Consider the following 9,618-nt stretch of genomic DNA (forward strand, 5'->3'; position numbering starts at 1 on the left):
TGTCATGTGTATTTTACCACAATAAAAAAAATTTTTAAGAAAGTTTTTATGTGTCTATATAAGAGATCCAAAAGGAAAAATTAGGGATAAGTAGGGTGAGGCAATATTTTTTAAAATAGTTGAGAATTTTCCAGTATTAAAGAAAGATATGAATTTCCAGAATGAAAAAGCATACTTAGTTCTGCACAAGATAATTAAAAGAAGTCCTCACAGCAAAACTCATAGTAAAGTGACAGAATATCTAAGACACAAAAAAATTTCCAAAAGAGAAATTAAAGTGTTTATACAAAAAAGTCAAATTATAATAATTATAAACTTCTCATTAGGTACAATACATATCTGAATATGATGCAATAGTATTTTTAATGTGCTGAGGAAAAACAATGGTCGACTTAGACCTCTATATCTACTTAAACGACGTTTCAAAAGTGAGAGCAAACACACACTTCCCATGACAGAGGCTGTGCGGTTTCCCCCTCATTGCCCCTCACTGAAAGAACGAATACATGCGATATTTCAACAAGCAGGAATTTTAAACAAGAACCGAAAAATGGCATTCAGGAAGCATGGTAGAGAAAGAACATGTGCATAAAAGAAAAAAAAAAAAAAAAGGAGAAGAAAATAGGAAGAAAACATATGTGTATATATGCTGGAAAATACAAATAATCATGCACTGCATGAATTAAAAGTGTGATAAGAATCATGTCTAATTGGAAGAGAGTTAAATTAAGGCAACCCCTGTGGCAGGAGGGGTAGGCCATGGCCTGGCGGTCAGCCTCCGTGGCTGAGGAGGCCACCAGGCAGCGGTGACAGCGGGCGGGCCAGGATGATGTCACCCGGGTTGGTTAGGACTGATGGCCTCTCAGCTCCAAATTCACCCTTTTGCCTCCCGGGTGAAATGGATTTGGGTCCTTCGGTGTTTTTTCTCCTCCAGCTGGCACGACGCCGAGGCGGCCGGCAGGGGGCGCGGGAGAGCGCACTGCAGGAAGGAAAGGACTCGCACCGGCCGGATGTTTGACCTCCACACCCCGCGCTGCACGCGAGGCCGCCTGCAGCCCGGGGCCTCCCCGGGTCCATCCCCACGGGCTCCAGCTTCTGCGGGGCCGAGGATGCAGGGGACGGAGGCAGCATCTTCCCTGGCGCCAACCCCAAAGGAGGAGTGACCCGCTGAACCCGAGTGAATCCCAGCAAGCTCCAGGGAGGAGACCTCAGTCAGTTACCTGGACACAGCATCAGGAATTCTAGTTAAGTGCCAGTGAGTAGATTTCCAGAAAGTTCTGCTGGTGCCGCCCTAACAAGCATTCTCCGACACTCTGAGAGTTATGGTCACACCACACCCTACAGACCCTGCGGGTGAGGGGTCTTCCTGGGGGCTCCGCTTAGCCTTGAAGGTGGCAGCCGCTCCTCACGCTGTCACTCTGGTCTCGTCCCTCCTCGCCAGCCAGTTCCTGTCACCCAGCCTCCTGTTCTAGGAGTGAGTCACACCTCGAGGGCAGGAGCTCTGCAGACCGTCCTCGCTTCCCGCGCTTCCCAGCCCCCCTCAGATGTGGTGGCTCGTGACGGACTCATAGGAAGTTATTATAGTCACGGTGTGTTACAGAGAAAGGAGACAGGTGAAATCCACCCAGGGCGAAGTGCGGGGGTCCAAAGGCAGATCTCTGGTTGTTCTCCCCATGTGGGAACATGGGGGGCATTGCCTCCCCGCCCGCGGGTGTGATGTGTGCACACAGTATAGCCAACCAGGCAGCTCACCACACTCCTGGTGTCCACGTTTTTATTAGCCATCAATCACACTCTGCCCCTGTAGGCAGAATTAACTTCTAGTCTCCAGCCCTTTCTGGTGGCTGGGCTGATCCTCTGTCTCCACTTCCTCCTGAGCTTGGAACAGATGTGGCACAGCCAAAGCCCCCATCCTAAATCACACTCTCAGACTGTCTGGTGGCCAAAGCTCCAGGCAGACAAAGACTCCCCTTATTTCGTAGACCAAGAGATCGCCTCCCAAGAGCTGAGGGTAAAGGCCAGACCTCCGTTCACTACACACCTGTTACAGTTTATAAATTTTTATACTACTTTATTAGTTGGAATATCTATAGAGAGAATCTTTGTATTAGTAATTTCCTAATTCTGAGATACAGTTTCTACAGCAAAAAAAAAAATCAATTATTTCTCTTTAGTTACCAGTTTTCAAGATGATGAATTATTTTACAATTATCCTTCAAAGGGATTATTTTATTAGGATGAACACGTGATTAATTCAGGGATTGAAACATACATGATGGTTTTAATCCTCTGTAGTTATCATTTATTGATGGTCATAATGTGTCACCCTGGTCATTTCAGCTTTGCTCCTAAGCCCTTTCGCTATGATCTGAGTCATCCTTCATGTTTCCTTGCTCTCTGTTATGACAAGACGTTCCAGGATCATCTGATACATTTCCTGCCCCACACCTGATGCAGTCATTTCTCCAGGGAGCCTGGGGTTTTTAGTGGAAAACGATTTTAGTGTGACTCGAGCCTCACCAGCGGCACATGGCAGAGGTGACGGATATTACCCTCTTAATTAGGCTGCATTATATAAGGACCCCACTTAGCAGACTGCAGAGATATTCTCTTTGCTGGCTCAGTGAAATGAGCCCTTATTTGGGTGGAACCTACATGTCCAGGACTCGTGGGCCACCTCCGGGATTTCCAGACAGCTTCTAGCTGACAGCCAGCAAAAACCTGGGGCCCTCAGTCAGACAGCCTTCGGAAAATGAATGCTGTAAATGCCTGAATGACCTTGGAAGTGGGGTCTTCCCCAGTCACGCCTACAGGTGAGAATGCAGCCCCCCGCCCCCCAATCCCTTAACTGCAGCCTCGTGAGACCCCGAAGCAGAGGACTCAGTTAAGTCCTACCTGGGTTTCCAACCCAAAGACACGGGGGAATAATCATTGCATTTTTTTAAATTAAAAAATATATAATTTCATAGTTTTGGATAACAGAAGTCCAAAATCAGTTTAACCGGGCCAAAAGCGAGGTGTTGGCAGGGCTGCATTCCCTCTGCAGGTTCTAGCCCAAATCCATTCCTTACCATTTCCAGCTTCCGGCGGCTACCACGCACCTTAACTTGGAGCCACAGCATTCCAACGTTTACCTCCGTGGTCACGTTGCTTTCTTCTCTCTGTGTGTCAGATCTTACAAGGATCCCTCTTATAAGGATATATGTGACTGCACTGAGGGCCCACACTGATTCTCCCATAATCTGCCTAATTCAAGACCCTTAATTCAATTACATTTGCAAACCTTTGCCATATAAAGAAACATTTACAGATTGCAGGGTTTAGAAACTGATATCTTTGGGAGACATAATTCAGTCTACTACAGTTAGTGAGACCCATTTAAAGTTGGCTTGTGTGTACTTTTTAAAAACTTTTTATTCAAGTTTTTTTTTTTTTAATTACACAGCATTCAGGTTGTCTGTCCCTCCGTGTGTGAGTTTTGGCAGGTTGTGTCTTTCAAGGAATTGGTCTATTTCAAGTAGGCTATGCCCAAATTTAATTGGTTTCTGCTCTAATTCTTATTATTTCTTGTTTTCTGCTTACTTTTTATTTAATCTGCTTTTCTTTTTCTAGTTTCCTTAGATGGAAACTTAGTTGACTAATTTTAGATCTTTCTTCTTTTCCAGCATATGCATTCAGTGCTATAAATTTCACTCTAAGTACTACGTTCACTGTATCCCACAAATTTTGGTAAGCTGTATTTCCATTTTCATTTAGTTCAAAATACTTTAGTTTCTTTTGGGATTTCTTCTTTGACTCGTGTTATCTAAAAGTGTGTTGTTTAGTCCCCGTTTGTTTTGGGATTTTCCAGTTATCTTTCTGTTATTTAATTCTAGGTTAATTACACTGTGGTCTAAGATCAGACACTGTAGAATTTCTATCCTTTTAAATTTAAGGTGTGTTCAATGACCCAGAAAGTGATCTACCCATATGAGCTTGAGAAGAATGTACACTTTAAGGGCTGTAAGTCTTCTTGGAAAATCGACTCTGTTATTAATTAATGCCCTTCTTTACCCCGTCTTTTTTTTTTTTTTCCCCAATATTTATTTATTTGGCTGCGCCTGGTCTTAGTTGCGGCCTTCGGGATCTTAATTGTGGCATGTGGGATCTAGTCCCCTGACCAGGGATTGAACCCCGGCCCCCACTGGGAGCACGGAGTCTTTTTTTTTTTTTTTTTAACATCTTTATTGGAGTATAATTGCTTTACAATGGTGTGTTAGTTTCTGCTTTATAACAAAGTGAATCAGCTATACACACACATATATCCTCATATCTCCTCCCTCTTGCATCTCCCTCCCACCCTCCCTATCCCACCCCTCTAGGTGGTCACAAAGCACCGAGCTGATCTCCCTGTGTTTTGCGGCTTCTTCCCACTAGCTATCTATTTTACATTTGGTAGTATATATAAGTCCATGCCACTCTCTTGCTTCGTCCTAGCTTACCCTTCCCACTCCCCTTGTCCTCAAGTCCGTTCTCTACGTCTGGGAGCACGGAGTCTTAACCACTGGACCACCAGGGAAGTCCCTACCCCTGTCTTTTGCCTTTTGGTATGCTTTATATGTCTTGATTGCCAGACATAATATGCTGGGTGAAAGGAACTGCTGTGATTAGGCCCTTCGTAATGAGGTGGGGAGAGAGGGGAAGCCATCCAAAGCCCTATGACTGGGTCTTGGTCTTAGGGAGCCTGTGAACTTCACAAGCGTTTCTCTGTTGTTTTATTTCTTCACCATTTCCCGGGAGAGGATGGCCAGGGTGGGGGTGAGTTGGATATTTGCCTTCTCTCAGGTGAGAGGCCAGAGGGGGCTGAAGCTGGGTGTTTCCCTTCCCCCAGGTCAGGTTAGGCTCTGGTTACATAGTTTCTCCTGAGGGCAGGTTGTTAAAAAGAACGGTGTGCTCTGGCTTCAAAACGGTTCCCTTTTCCTGCCCACTGCGGGAAGCAAGAAGGGATTTTTCCTGATATTTACTGTAAGAACCTGGTCAAGCTCCTAGATGTAAAACTCACAGAACTGTACCCGCCCCCGCTCCCCGACTGGGTCCTCTTCAGCTTTTTAACTCTCAAAATTATCCGCACTGAGGGACTTCCCTGGTGGTCCAGTGGTTAAGAAGCCGCCTTCCGACACAGGGGACACAGGTTCTTTCGGGGAACTAAGATCCCACATGCCGCCGGGCAACTAAGCCCGCGCGCCACAACTAGAGAGTCCATGCAGCCAAAAATTAAAATAAATAAATATTTAAAAAAAATTATCCACACTGAGCCTCCAGCCACTCTTCAGCTTTTCCGACCATAGCACTGGTTCGCATGGGCAGTTCCACTCCCGGTCTTGCTCTGGCCAACCAGGACTCCCTGTGTTGGACGGTCTGTTCCTCCACTCCTGAGGGATGTGGTTTGCCTTGTGTCCTCAACTCACTTATGGATCCTGGAAGAGTTGTCGATTTTTCAGTCTATTTAGCTTTTCATTTGTTTTTAGGACAAAGTGGCAACTTCCAAGTGCCTTAGATGTGGAATCAGAAATTGAACGCTGACATTCTTCCTTGTAGTTTTGATTTACAGTGCTCTAGTGATTAGTGATATTGAGCAGCCTATCATGTGCTATTGGCAACCTGTATATCTTCTTTGCAGAAACGTCTATTTATGTCCTTTGCCCATTTATAATTGGGTTGTTTTTTGCTACTGAGTTTCAGGAGTTCTCTATATATTCTGGATATTAATCCCTCACAGATACATGATTTGCAAATATTTTCTCTCTTTCTGTGGGTTGCCTTTTTACTCTGTTGATAGTGTCTTGTGATGCCCCGCAAATTTAATTTTCATGAAGTCCAATTTGCTTTATCTTTTCTTACCTGTGTCTTTGGTGTCATATCCAAAAAATGATTGCCAAATCAATATTGTGAAGCTTTTACACAATGTTTTTTTCTAAGAGTTTTAGCTCCTACATTTAGGTCTTTGATCCATTTTGAGCTAATTTTCTATGTGTTGTTGGGTAAGGGTCTAGCTTCATTTTTCTGCATGTGAATATGTGGTTTTCCCAGCACCGTTTATTGTAAACACTCTTCTTTTGTCATTGAATGGTCTTGGCACCCTTGTCAAAAATCATTGACAATGTATGCCTGAGTTTATTTCTGGATTCTGTTGCATTGTTCTATATGTCTAACTTTGTGCCAGAGTCACACTGTTTTTTGTTTTTTTTAATTGAAGTATGTTGATTTACAATGTTTTGTTAATTACTCTGTACAGCAAGGTGATTCAGTTATACATATATATATATTTTTTAAAATATTCTTTTCCATTATGGTTTATCACAGGATATTGAATATAGTTCTCTGTGCTATACAGTAGGACCTTGTTGTTTATCCATTCTATATATAAAAGCTTACATCTGTTAACACCAACCTCCCACTGTATCCCTCCCTCAACCCCCTCCCCCTTGGCAACCACCAGTCTGTTCTCTATGTCTGTGATTCTATTTCTGTTTCATAGATAGGTTCATTTGTGTCATTTCTAAAATATTTTTTATTTTATTTATTTTTGGCTGTGTTGGGTCTTAGTTGCAGCACGTGGGATCTTCGTTGAGGCATGCAAGATCTTTCATTGCTGCGTGCGGGCTTTCTCTAGTTGCGGAGAGTGGGGGTTACTCTTCATTGCGGTGCACGGGCTTCTCATTGCGGTGGTTTCTCTTGCTGCGGAGCACGGGCCCTAGGCAAGCAGGCCTCAGTAGTTGTGGCTCTTGGGCTCTAGAGCACAGGCTCAGTAGTTGTGGAGCACGAGCTTAGTTGCTCTGCAGCATGTGGGATCTTCCCGGACCAGGGCTCGAACCCGTGTCCCCTGCATTGGCAGGTGGGTTCTTAACCACTGCGCCACGAGGGAAGTCTGATTACTGAACTTTTATAGTAAGTTTTGAAGTCAGGAAGTGTCAGTCATCCAGCTTTCTTCTTTTCCAAGATTGTCTTGATACTTTGGAGTCCCTTGAGACTCCATATGAATTTCAGAATGGATTTTTCTATTTCTGTAAAAATGTCACTGAGATTTTGATAAGGATTGCGTTAAATCTACAGATTGCTTTGGGTAATACTGACATCTTAACAATATTAAGTCTTCCAATCCGTGACCATAGGATGTCTACTTATTTATGTCTTTTTAAATTTACTTCAGCAATGTTTTGTAGTTTCCATTGCATAAGTATTTCATCTACTTGGTTATGTTAGTTAGGTATTGTATTCTTTTTGATGCTACTGTAAACGGAATTATTTTTTTGTTGTTTTTGTTTTGGCTGCACCGTGCCGCTTGCGCAATCTTAGTTCCCTGACCCAGGATTGAACCCGGGCGACCGCAGTGAAAGCGTCAAGTCCTAACCACTGGACCACCAGGGAACTCCCTGGAATTGTTTTCTTAATATCCTTTTCAGGTTGTTCACTGTTAGTGTACAGAAATGCAACTGATTTTTGGGTTTTGAGTTCGTATTCTGTTACTCTGCTGAATTCATTTATTAGTTTTTTAAATTTATTTATTTATTTTTGGCTGCATTGGGTCTTAGTTGCGGCACATGGGATCTTCGTTGAGGCATGCGGGATCTTTTGTTGCCGCATGCAGGCTCTTCATTGTGGGGCACAGGCTTCTCTCTAGTTGTGGCCTGCAGGCTCCAAGGCACATGGGCTCTGTAGTTTGTGGCACACAGGCTCTCTAGTTGAGGCGCGCCAGCTCAGTAGTTGTGGCATGCAGGCTTAGTTGCCCCTCGGCATGTGGGATCTTAGTTCCCTGACCAGGGATGGAACCCACGATCCGTGCTTTGTAAGGTGGATCCTTTACCAATGGACCACCAGGCAAGTCCCCATTTGTTAGTTCTAAAAGCTTTTCTGTGGAGTCTTTAGGGTTTTGTGTATGTAAGATTATATGATCTGCAAAGAGAGATCATTTTACTTCTTCCTTTTCAATTTGGATATCTTTCCTTTCTTTTTCTTACCTAATCGCTCTGGTTAGAACTTCCAGTACTATGTTTAATAGTAGTGGTGAAAGTGGCATGCTTGCCTCGTTCCCGTTCCTAGAGGAAAAGCTTTCAGTCTTTTACCATCGAGAATGTTAGCTGAGGTTTTTTCATACATGACTTTTATTCTGTGGTGGTAGTTTCCTTCTCTTCCTAGTTAGTTGAGTGGTTTTATCATGAAGGGTGTTTCTGCATTTTCTGAGTCAATATGGTCTTGTGGTACAGTAAGTACCACAGGACTTAGATTACACGGGACTCTCATCAATCCATTAACAGTGCTTTTGTCTTCGTTGATCTGTGTCTGTCACTCAGTAAACCTGTGCCTTTAATATTCTCCAGAAGAAATAATCAAAGGGGGCTCAATCTGTTTTTAAAAAAGAAGGAAAATCACGTTAGCCGTATTTCCAGATATCATGGTCATACGGTATTTCACCAACTTCTATTGAAACCAACAGCGTCGGCTGCAGTCCCACCAACGGCCGCCAGGGCGGCCTCCCCGCTCGCCTACTACGCGAGCCGGGAGCGGCATCCGGGCTGGGCCCCGTCGCGCCGGCCGGGGCCAGGTGCAGAGCCGGCAGAGGGCGCCGTCCCCGCGGCCGGGCAGCGGGGCTCAGCCCGGGCTTCCCGGGACGAGTCGGAGTTGCCCCCAGTTCCCCCCGCGGCCCCGACAAGATGGAGGACGTCGTCTCCTCCCGCAGCCATGACGGGAGCGAGGGACGCCTCCCCACCGGGCTGAGGCGAGGGAGAGCGCTTCCAGTTTTCGGAGCGCGCGGGTCCCCCCGCCGCCGGCCTCTCGGCCCCCGGCTCCCGCCCCAGTCGCCGCAGCCCCTGCCCGCTCGGCCCTCACGGGGCTCCCAGACACTGGACAGGGAGGGCGTGGGGGACATCAAGGCCGCGGCGATCCTCGGGCGGCGTCGCTCGCAGCCGCTGCGGGGGCAGGCGGCCCGTCTCAGGCCCTCGGGCCGCCCGTGGCCAAGCCGAGTGGGGTGCGGCGGGCACGCGAGTCTACGACCTGACTCTCACGGGTCGGGCCGGGGTGGGGCCGGGGAAGGAGGAGGTGGGGGTGGACTAGAGGTGCGGGGGTGTGGCCTGCGCCTGATGGACAGGGCGTCGGACCACCCCCTCGAGGGGGGTGGTCCTGGAGGCAGGTGGGCGCAGCCAATGGGCGGGCCCGAGCCGCCCGGCCCGCCCTCTCCTGCCCCCAGTGAGGGCGTGGGGGGCGGGGCCTGCCGGGCCGCGCCGCGACGCCGGGGCCGCAGCGTCCGCCTCCTCACCCGCGCTGAAGCCGGGACTGGACGGAGCGGAGTTGCGGTTGTTGCCCAAGGGGGGGAGGGCTGGGGCGGGGAGGTTCGTTCCGCGGAGCCGCAGCCAGAACCGGGTGAGGCTTGTCCCCGCCGAGTCTCCAGCCCAGGACCGCCGACAGTGGGGGTGGCCGGGAGCGGCGCAGCCTCCGGAGGCGGAGGCGGAGGCGGAGGCTCCGGGAGGCGGAGATGGGTGAGGGCGGCCCCCGGAGCCTCCCACTGACCCGGGACAAGCGCCCCGCGGCGCGGCCGCCGTCGCCGCTACCGCCTCGGGGCCTTGGCTGCTGGCGGCTCCGCTG

The sequence above is a fragment of the Balaenoptera physalus genome, assembly GCF_965194825.1.
Source record: "Balaenoptera physalus genome assembly, chromosome: 18".
Taxonomy (NCBI): domain Eukaryota; kingdom Metazoa; phylum Chordata; class Mammalia; order Artiodactyla; family Balaenopteridae; genus Balaenoptera; species Balaenoptera physalus.